The sequence below is a fragment of the Nothobranchius furzeri genome, chromosome 5 (genome assembly GCF_043380555.1).
Source record: "Nothobranchius furzeri strain GRZ-AD chromosome 5, NfurGRZ-RIMD1, whole genome shotgun sequence".
In the NCBI taxonomy this organism is placed as follows: Eukaryota; Metazoa; Chordata; class Actinopteri; order Cyprinodontiformes; family Nothobranchiidae; genus Nothobranchius; species Nothobranchius furzeri.
Genome location: NC_091745.1, coordinates 55,870,628 through 55,882,700, shown reverse-complemented (window position 1 = coordinate 55,882,700; position 12,073 = coordinate 55,870,628).

The following is a 12,073-nucleotide window of genomic DNA, read 5'->3' as shown; positions in this document are numbered from 1 at the left end:
TGACAGAGCACTACTGACAAGCTTAAAGCTCTATAAATGTTGGGACAATACGAACTGGCAGACTGAATGCTTGTGATTTCTCTCTCTGAAAGGCAGAGACACATTTTTCCTCCTTTTCTTTATTCTTTCGCGCTCCTTTTTTTTTTGTATTCATGCCATTTATCTCAATGGCCCCTCAGTGCACTGTGGGAATAGCAGCAGCACTTGCGCCATGTGTGAGACAAAGAGAAAGGTCTGTTTCAACACCATCAATCCCGCAATCCCACACAGTGATGAGCGAGAGATAATCACCATCTGTGGATGTGTTTCTCATCACTTTGCCTAAAAGTAAAACTGTACCAAGCAAAAGTTAAAGTGTGAATGCCTCAGTGTGGTGTTTTGTCTAGGTGTTTTGGAGATACCTCCTACTAGATTCTGCGTTGCCATATTTTTAAACACCGTGGCATTTGCAGTACGCGTCCACACGCGACATGGTGTTAAGTCTTCCTGCACGTTGAAAACACACTTTTCGTTTCTCTCTCTCCCTTTGGACGTGTGTCACTCTGCCTCTGCTGTTGCTGTCTGTGTTTCCGTCTTTCCCTCTGTTTTTCTCTTCCTTCTCTCACTGTCCCTGGCCGCAGTGCAGCAGCCATTAGCGTTACAAATCCAGCCTTTGATCTCTGATTTGGGCGGGTGCCTGGGAGAGAAGGGGTTCTGTGTGTGTGTGTGTGTGTGTGTGTGTGTGTGTGTGTGTGTGTGTGTGTGTGTGTGTGTGTGTGTGTGTGTGTGTGTGTGTGTGTGTGTGTCAAGCTGTCTATGTAGGCCATTTGAGGGCTAGCTGGCGCTGCAGAGGAGGAGGGTTCATGACCGGTCCACTTCTGCCGAGGTATTACAGAGGGAGTTGATTTCCAGGGAAGAGGCCATGATGATAATGCCTGTTCATTTGCATTCGTACTGAGCGAATAAGCTGCCTAATGGTTTAAATATAACTCGCTCACCTCTCGCTCCTATCACCAGTTCTCTTTCTCACACCACTGTTTGTCCGTATGACAACCTCTCCCTTCACTCTACCCTTCACAGCCTCTTTTCTTGCCTCATCTCTTCGGAGGATATTTCCTTGCCATGGTCATGTGCCCATCGTTACTGAGCTGAAATCACTTTTAGATCTTTGATATAGTGCAGGACGTCCACATCTGTCTCAGACTGCTGTTATCCCACATTCAAAATGCTTCTGTCGAGGCTCATTGCTGATAACTTTAAATACTGAAAGACAAAAGTCTTATTAGTTTGTACCTAATGACCTGTCTTAAATTTTCACCATTACATTTACAAGAGCAAGTTGATTGTTATCATAATGAGCTTTAATTTTGAGTGAAACCTGATTCTTTCTTCATGGTTATATTAATGGCTGCATCATGGCACAGCTGCTATCAAATCCAGGTCAAACACCTTTCTGGAGCTTTTTTGAGAGGCGTGTGCATGTCCTCCCCATGCATGCATGGTTTCCTGTTGATAATTTAGTTATGACGCTGTCCAAAACAAGCATGTTCCACTAACAAATGGCTGTTATTGCTGTTTAAATTAAGCTTGTCATTGTTAAAAAAGACTAATCCACATCATCTGTGTTATACAGATAGTGTGATAGTAGTTAGATAATAACATCAAACATCAATTATTCTGAAATTATCGGTTTTGTATCATTCCCATATAGCTCTTTAACATAGATGCATTCGTTTTCAGTGGGCACTTATGCAGCTGAAACAAGGAGCCGAGTGCAGGTGCACCCAATACGTTGATCAAGATTGAGCATTTTAATACAACAGTAGTGTTGACCCCTTTATATAAAATGATAGTAGTAATGGCCTTTTGTAAATAATAATAAGAGGGGTAAATTCTGTGACACCACTCATGCGTTTGCCATAATGGCTTTTTCCACTCGCATTGCTTTAATTGTCGCACTGTTTTGTACTTTTAGTCTCATAAGACGCTTGAATTAATGCTTTAACTTCTGCAATAATCCAACCAATAATCTGAGTAATGAGTGTGAATACTTTTAACATCTCTGTCTGTAATCCATTCAAGGTGCACCCAACCTCACAACCAGAGCCCAGATACCCTGAACTGGGACAACTGATGACAAAAAGTAGATCAATAATAGTCTAAAGTGCATTTCATTGTTCTAAGGGAAAAAGCATTACTGCGAAAACCCCAGTGCCATTATGGCCCATGTTTGGACTTTTAAATATGCAATTCACTCATGTTCATAAAATCTGCTGTTGGATCAACAGCAAATGTTCAAAGGCACATGTCCTAAATTAGATTTTTTTAGGTAGTTTGGATCACAAACCCACACAAAATAGTTTCACCAGAAAAATAAGAAATTTATAAGTAAAACCAATAATGCTGAGCACATTTTAGAAATAAGGAAGAGAAGAAACAGGTTTCCATTTTGGATTCAAATCAAGGGTTTCTGTTTTTAGTCTGTGATCCTCCAACCCTATTTTTATTCCTCCTTAACCACTAACGAATGACGACTGACTAAGACAGGCTCCGGATCCCCAAGACCCAGGGATGGATGGATGGATGGATGGATGGACATGTCCATATGACTCATATTTGAGGAAACAAACAGTCTCAAATTGCATTTCTTTATCTTCCATAGTGATTTACTGAGACGTAATGTGACTCCCACCATCTGATGTGGCACTAGAGGACACTCACTTGCAGATTATATACAAACGTGAGACCTAAGAGGTCAGTGGAGGACCTGTCCCATCTGCATCTAGAGATAAGAGAAATAGAATTTAATATTTTTATGTTTTGATTTATTTAGAACAAAACTGGTTCCCTCTCGTCTCTCATCGCGGACATCCATCTGTTCATCACCCTGGCCTTTTCTTCTCCTGCTTCTGCCCCTCTCTCTCTCGAGATGTAATGAATGGCTTTCCTCACTGCAGCAAATTCACCTGTTTCTGCTTCATCCTTCCTACGCCACATTAAGTGGGGATTTATGGAGGCGGCTTCCCATTGAACAAAACCATTTGTCTTCCAGTTTGGTTTAACAGCACTCTTCATTCCCTGCAGATTTAAGGATAGGAGGGTGGGTGGGGAGGAACAGCACTATTAAGGCCCTCCCAATTTTTCTCGCACTTACATTGCAAAGGCAAACAGCCCTGAGCGGTCTGCTCCTAAAGAGACCTCTGTGAATAGATAGATGTCTGACGGATCAACTGGAGCTCTAACAGATGCAGGAAAACTGTCAGATTCCAAGCTCTCAGGAGTCGGATTTCAAACAGCACTGAAAGTTGGAGCAGAAACAGAAATGCACAAATGAAACCAAAGACAGGGCTAATGCAAAAGGATGAAGCATACCACAGAGGCATCCAATCCAAATACACCAAATCTATTAATAAATATTTCATTGGAATTAAACCTGCATGCAGGAGACTTCGTAACGGTGTAGTCTATGAAACTGTGATGCGTTGTAATTATTCCACAGCAGTGAATTTGGGTGACTCTTTTTAAATGCCAGTGACTGTGTCACATAGCTGCATTAGCGTCTCATTACTTTGGAGATGGGGAAAAGATTCCTTAATGTTTTTTGACAGGCCATGATGTAATTACACTGTGTTTGTTGCAAGTCAACATGATAATTTGTGTTTGCAAGGGATCCGTCACACGCCCAGGACGCCGGGTACATAAATGATTCAACCCCTCATAAGAGTCCTAAATGAAAACAAGCTGTTGCCCAAACCAACTTAACTGTTATATCATGGACCTAGTAGTCCTCAAATACACAATCAGAACAAAACTAAAGGTACAATAATAATGTCGCGGCATCAGGCTCTGAGAGGCAGAATTATGCATGAAACCCAAAGAAAAGCTTACCTTTCAGTTCTGCTCTGTGTGTGTGTGTGTGTGTGTGTGTGTGTGTGTGTGTGCGTGTGCGTGCGTGCGTGCGTGCGTGTGTGTGTGTGTGTGTGTGTGTGTGTGTGCGCGTGCGCGTGTGTGTGCGTGCGCGCGTGCATGGGGAGAGGGAGATTTTAGTGCATCAGTGAGACTACGCCGTGGTTCCCCAGAGGCTGCCGTTGTTGTTGGATTTACCCATTCCCACCCTCTGAGCTCGACCTAACGAGACTGTTCTGCATCTGCTTGGGGTCTGCAGAGTTTATGCACATGGCTGTTTCAGAGAGGCATGTGTGCATGTTTGGGGGCGTTGATTTTTGTTTTCGACTATCTGTTTTGAAAATCTGTGCGGTGGGCAGGCGATATTAAAGGCAGAGCGAGGTGTTCCTGCGTAGCCGCTGGGCCCGCTGCACCTCTCCAGCATTCTGACTGTGACCCCAGCCTTCGGGTGTGTATGTGTGTCTGTGTCTGTGTGTGTGTCTGTGTGTTTGTGTGTGCATGTGTGTTTTCAGACTCTTTGTACACACTCCCAAAGATGTTTTTCACTCTCCTCCACTTTTTTCCTCCCTCCCATCTTGTGTTTTCTCACAGTGCACAGCCCCAGATACTAAAGATTGCCCCCGGTTTTATTTGGCCTGTCTCTCTCTCTCTCTCTCTCTCTCTCTCTCTCTCTCTCTCTCTCTCTCTCTCTCTCTCTCTCTCTCTCTCGCTTTCACCATACATATCTTATCATCCTCTTCTCTCATCTCCTTTCTTTTCCCTTTTATTTATCCTCTGCAATTTTCTCGCTTTGCGATCAATACGGTTTTTGCTTGAAGATGCTCGGCCAGCATGTGAGAGGCACTGTGGGAGTTGTGAAGTTAGAATGCTAAACATGTTAAACAGGCAAAGATGTTTTGAACATTTGGAATCATTGGAGGGATGTTAAACGTCTGAATTTGTTTTTCCCCGCTTCCAGCTGCTTACTGTACATGCGTCAGACGTTCAGGCTTTTTATTAGCTACCTTTGATCTTTCTGTAGCATTTTATAAAACATTTCTAATTTTGAATATATTATTGAATCACTAAATCGGGAATCTAGCAGCTATAGTTACAAAATGAACATGTGATATGCATATTTATGTGTTTAGAAATTTGTTTTGAAATCAGTATGCTTCATTTGAAACCAACCCTGAACCACTTATGAGAGTTTGCTTGATTTTTGCAGAAGTGAGGGTACTTTTTATAAATGAAAAGTTTAGTACTTGAAAAAATAAGCAGTTGGTGTCTCTTGTGGGTTTTTATAGCACTAAGTTTATATCCTCATATTATTTAAGACGTTTGTTCATAGGCAATAAAAGCGCTCAGAATCAACGCGTAAATTTGAAGCTTCTTCAGAACATCTTTCTGCTAGCATCCTTGAGCACGTTCCTCTAACCAGAAGTGGATTCAGCTTTTGATCTTCCTTAACGGAGTATATTAAAATGACGGAGACGAGAAAACAGCTAGTCTGTAGATGCTGACAAAATGATCAGTGAAATTCATTAAGTTTTGTTGCTCTTCTTACCTCACAGACCTGTCAACAGGCAGTGAGGAAATGTCTCATAATTATTAGATAAAGTGGTCTGATTTCTTAAAGGTTTAAGGTTCATCTTTTATTTTTAAAATGACAAAAGAAATGACAGCCTGTGTTCATATATTCCATTGGTTTTATGGGAGATCAGCTTTTTCTTCTTTCAAAAACTTTGAATCCTTTGCCGTGTTTGCTATTCTGATGGTCCTGTGAGAGATCACATGACTGGTTTGGTCATGGAGTTTCCTGTTCCAGTGATTTGTAGTGTCCACATGGTGATCATGAAGATCCAATGGAGCTTCTTTTCTGTAGCTATGACCAAAACACATTTAGCCAGCAGATCCATCACTTTGGGTTGGCACAAATAGCAAAGCCTCCTCATGATGAGGTCTGAGAGCTTTAGTGTCCATTTTATGTCTTGGTGAGACTTAACTGTGTTATTCAGACTCACTGATGAAGGAATGTAGAGACCCAAGTAGATCCTTTCTGATTACATCACCCAGTTATCTGTCCAAAACTTTATTATGGAAATCTTGACACCTCAAGACACCTTTTTGAGTTAATCTTGAATTTTATTTAAATGTTCTTTCTTTTTTTTTTTTTTTTTTTTTGTAGTTAGGGTCCAAAGCAACAGAATGTGGAAAAGAGGTGAAGAAGCGTGTTTAAGAAGGTGTGAACGGGTGGAGAAAAGTGTCATAAAAGAGTTTCAGCAAGAACGAAAGGATGGGTAAAAGACAGCAGTGAGAACAGCTTTGTGGTCTGGTTTGGAGACAGTGTCCATGACGAAAAGGCCGGAGACATGACTGGAGGTGTCAGAGCTCAAGATGTTGAGGTTCCCGTTGGGAGTGATAAGAATGGACAGGATCAGGAATGAGGACATCAGAGGGACAACAGATGTTTTAGAGATAAAGTCAAAGAGGACAGACTGAGATGGTGTGGACATGTCCAGAGGAGAGACAATGATGGATAGAAGGATGCTGAGGTTGGAGCCACCAGGCAGGAAGCTGAGAGGAAGACCAAAAGGGAGATTTATGGATGTGGTGAAAGAGGACATGGTGTTAGTAGGTGTGAGGTAGAGGATGAAGAAGACATGACTAAATGGAGACAGATGATTGGCTGTGAAGACACCAGAAGGGAAAACCCCAAAGCTGCAGATGTATGATTTTTAATAGTTATGTTTTGAATTTTCTAAGTTCTGTGTTTTTGTTCTATTTCCATAACGTGAAGGGCATTTCAGAACTGGGTTATGTTGTCATGGTCTGTGGTGAGTGGCCTTCAACTAACAACACGTGAGTGCTCAAGTGCAGGTGGGTGGTGCCGAGGACCGGCTACTGCAGATCTCCCATCAACCCTACACAGCCTAAAAGGAGGAGTGAGACGACAACACTTTGCCAGATGATTACTCATCTTGGGCATTACCTACCTTGGGTGTCTCTTGCCTCTCAAGCTCTAAAATCCCCGTGCTGTTATTCTGGTCTCTAGATCAAGTTTTAAATCCTGTTCTTGTTTCCAGGTTCTCTCGACTATCTTCAACTCTCCGGCCGTAACTCCTTGAACAAACATTTGTAGACCATGTCTCAATCCTGACCGTCCCGTTCTCCACTTCACTCATCTACCTCCATATTCTGCATTCCAACCTCCTGTGTTCATCTGACTGTTCTTTCCTCTTGAGCCTCTCAACGTCTCTCGTGCCTGGCCACCTCCTCACACCTGACCTCTTCTCCTCTCTCAAGCTCTCCACCTTACCAGACTCTGTAAGCTTCTGCTACCTACACACTGTTACTCATCCTGTCTGATTACAGACCCTGACCATCAACCAGTGACTCGCTGTGACATCTTGCCACTTTATTGGTGCTTCCTTAGATAAATAAATTACTGTTTTACTGACCTTTGTCTCCGGCATCTTGATTCTGACTTGGGTTAGAAAACTGAACCAAAACATGACAACTGTCAGAACTGAAGTTTAGGCAATTGATGGAGAAGCGCATTCAAACTTACACACAGACTCTGACCGCCTTTCTTTATGTTATGTTTATAAGGAGGACTTCCTGCTCCGGTCACAATGTTCAGTGTATCTGGGCTCCACTGGCGATGGCTTAAATCAGTGTGAAGGTACTGCAATAACTGCGTTGACTGAACTCACTGAAATCAGTCTCTCTGAAACCAAAAGCTCACAGGTAACAGACATCAAGGTATTGAGAAAACGTTCCAGCTCATTTAGCTCTCTGCTCATTCAGAGCTCTCCTATTTCTATGATCAATGCAAAACACGTTGGGGAAGTTCTTTGCATTTACTCCCTCTCACGTGAAAAGATGAGCAGTTTTATAGACAGTTTCAGTGCCTTCTGTAAATAAACCGTTTCAGGGCTCTGTCACTTTAACTAAACAAGTTGTAGCTAGCCACATCCACTCATCCCCCACTCAAACTGCTATAAGCTGAGAAGCTCCAATAACTGGGATGAGCTCAAAGTAGAGCTGCTGCTCCTCCAGTAGAAACTTGCATTTGCATGTGAGAGGTGGTTCTATTGAGACTTTTTAAAATGGTTTATTTCAGGCACATAATTCTTAAAACCAAACACTGACCGGAAATGGATGGACTGGATTTTCGATGTTTGGAGAGACCCACAAGGCAGCACAAAAAAATGTAAAGGGTGATAATGTATGTTTCCCTTTAACTCATTGTAGAAACAGTCTTTTTCACAGCAAACTGCATTTAATCTCACCTGCACTACAACATTCTAAAGGTGACAGTTTCCACTAATGTTCAGTAAGCACTGGCTCCGTGTAAAACGTTTAAAGATCAGACTCAACATCAGGATTTAGGCACATCAGTCAGATGAAGATCATCCATCAACAGCACTTTATAAAGAATTACAAGAGATCAGTGCACCCCCACAAGGTCACTCATCAACTCATCAATACGTGTGTGTGTGTGTGTGTGTGTGTGTGTGTGTGTGTGTGTGTGTGTGTGTGTGTGTGTGTGTGTGTGTGTGTGTGTGTGTGTGTGAGAGAGAGAGAGAGAGAGAGAGAGAGAGAGAGAGAGAGAGAGAGAGAGAGAGAGCTGCTGATTCATTGGAATCTCATTTTGGTAAAATACATTTCTGAGCATCTTTTGATGTTTAGGATTTGATCAATCAAATCCTCGACCATTGCTCAGCGTGCTTCTCTCTGACCTTCATTTCATTCAGACGCACCTTCAAAACATGACTGCCAGGAATGGTAATTTAAAAAAAATACTCTTTTTAAAATCTTTTTATCTTTTCTTTTGATCAGTCTACACACACACACACACACACACACACACACACACACACACACACACACACACACACACACACACACACACACACACATCCTTTTTCTAATTTTTGATTTTCTGCACCTGCTTCTTTTGCTCCCCGGTCAGATGGACAGGTGGAAGGCGGCTTCATCCCTGATGACTGTCATCATCATTGTCTGTCTGTCCAGGCGGCGTTGACGAGCCAGGAAGGCAGCGAGCCAGGAAGCTGAAAAGCCAGGGAGCGGGACTTTGGAAACAAATCTAAATTGCCCTGTGGCCCGTTTGAGTACAACTGTTAAACGGATAACATGCAAAGTTTTGGAAAGTAAATCCATATGGTTCAAAATGAAAACAAAAAGGCTTTCTCACGTAACTCTAAAAGACTCAACTGTTTCCCAGTGACTCATGGTTATTCATTCTCTGTGGCTCTCAGGTAAAATACTCTGGTCTTCCTCCTGCATCATGACGCTTTGGGGAATGCAGAGTTTAGGAAATCTACATAATACAAAACATGATGTCTGTGCTTTAACCTGAAAGTCATTTAGGACACTGTTGGGCTGCTTTGGAGCATGTTTCTGTGTAAAGAAAATATATGATTGTTCATTTAGCTGTAGTAGTATGCCCAATGTTTAGGGAACTTGTTTAAATAAAGGCTGCAGCAATAAACCAAAGTGTGTTTTTGCTGTCCTGAAGAAGCAGGTCCAACCTCCAAATCGTCATAGTGGTTCATGTGAAATCTTACAAACACGTGCATCACTGTCAGTTTAGGGTAACACTATGATTATACTTCTATGGTTGCACGTGAGGCATTCATCCAAAGTGGATAGCTGCCTTCATAAGATTTCTCCAGTTATCTCAATTTCAAAGAATTTCATGCTAACTTTATTTAATAACTCCTAATGCTACCAACACCAGTTTGTCATAACATTGTATTTTTTGTATTGTGTTATTTGTATAGAACCATTAAAGAGCAAGTCACCCCCTACCAGAGTCTAACTCCACTCCCACTTCATGTTTGAAAAATGCAACACATGCTGTTGCCTGGCAGACCGAGAGGGCGGAGCCACTAACAAATACACACACACTCAGGCTCACGACAGCATTGTGACATCATAATGTACCAGTTTACATCATAGCATACTTCTTAGCCAATAGCGGTGGCAGATTTAAATTAAAATACAGTGCAGAGTTTTTACCTGACAACGGCACAACACTGCCAGTTTTAGGCAGAATATTTAAATTTTAACTAAGATGCACTGAAGTGTCAAATTATTGACGACACGTGTCTGCAGCACGATTAGACACTCGTTTATTTAGTTTATCAGCAAAAAAAGTTTATTTGGGGGTGACTTGCTCTTTAAGGAATTTCATCCAGGCTTGACCCCAGGATGCACCAGAAATGCCACATTCTGCTGTTTACAATAGACATTAATGCTAACAAATAAACAAAAGGCCTATTTAAACAATGGTGTAATCAAAATTTGATGGTCATTTTAATTGTTCTAAAATTAAATAAATTAATGCCAAAGATAAAAAATACTAATGAACTAATTAGAAAATGCATTTTAAAGAAAAACTAAATGGGAAATTAGACTAAATATTATTTATACAGCACTTAATCAAAGATATAGAATCACAAAGTGCTTCACATATATAAAAAAAAAAACAAAGTAATGATCTCAAAACAGAAATAGATTAACATCAGAAAAAAATCTGTCATAAAATTATTAAATTTCATAAACAGATGAAAGATTACTCATTTGAGTTAAGAATAAGAAAATAAAAGATTTAGGTAAAAGCAGCTTTAAATAAAGGGTCTCCAGACTGTCACCGCTATGTAAGAATAACGGAAGATCATTCCAAAGTTGGGGTGCAACAGTCTGGAAGGAGCGATCACCTCGACTTTTATATCTGGTCTTTGGAACTTCTAGAAGGTTCTGGTGTGTGGACCTGAGAGCTCGGGTTGGAGCATAAGGCTTAAACAGTTCAGTAATATGGGGAGAAGTTTGACCATGTAGAGCATTGAAAGTTATAGTCAGGACTCTAAAATGACACAAGTGCCACAAAAATCTGTGCAAGCATTACAATTTCAGTTTCCATACTTTTTCATTTTCCATTTCCTAAAATATAAAATTATGAAATGTTTTATTCTATACAGTAACAATGTCACAAAACTGTCTTACTGAAGAAGGCTTCAATTGGAGTCAATGATCCCTCTCATCACGCCAAGAAGTGTATTTTTCTCTTTATATCTTTATCTTTGCTTCATAGCTTTTGTTAGTAAAGCATTAAAGAAAAAAGTGACTTTCTGTATATTTATGATATTTTGTTCAAATGTTAGTGTTTTTAATTCAGTTACTTGCACATGAGTGGAAATGTTCATGCTGACAATAAAAATAGGTTTTGAGAAGGAAAGCATAAACTGAGAATAAAAAACTTTGGTAATAAAATGTGAATATTTGGTGTCAAGTGGGATTGAGGGGCGGGGTCACAGAGACCAGTACTCCTCTTAATTTATATGCAGTGGTACAGAAAGTGTCCAGACCCCTGTACATTGTTCTGTTTTATTGCAGCCAAATCAATGAAATTCAGTTTTTCTTCAATGTACACACAGCACCCCATTTTGACAGAAAAAACACAGAAGTTTAGACATTTATGCAGATTTATTAAAAACAAAAAACTGAAATATCACCTGGCCCTTATTCAGACCCTTTGCTCAGCATTTAGCAGAAGAACCCTTTTGAGCTAATGCAGCCATGAGTCTTCTTGGTAAAGATGCAACAAGTTTCTTACACCTGGATTTGGGGATCCTCCACCATTCCTCCTTGCAGATCCTCCAGTTCTGTCAGGTTGGATGGTGAAAGTTGGTGGACAGACATTTTTTTGCTCTCTTCAGAGACGCTCAATTGGGTTTAAGTCAGGGCTCTGGCTGGGCCATTCAAGAACAATCACAGAGTTACCATGAAGCCACTTCTCCGTTATTTTTGTTGGAAGAAACCTTCGGCCCAGTTTGAAGGCCTGAGAACTCTGAAAAAGGTTCCTGTCCAGGGTATCCCTGTACTTGGCCTCATTCATCATTCACTCGATTGTAACCAGTCGTCCTGTCTCTGCAGCAGAAAAACACCCCCACAACATGATGCTGCCACTCCCATGCTTCACTGTGTGGACTGTATTGGCCAAGTGAAGAGAAGTGCCTGGTTTTCTCCACACATCTTTTGTATGCTCATTCTGTACATTTCATCCAACTATTACTTGGTGCTTTTAAACACAGCAAAAGAGCTGTTCTTACTTTGTTTTTGCTGATGTTTCAATTAACACTGTAGTCTTCCTCAGAGCTTTCTCCACACATGCCGCTTA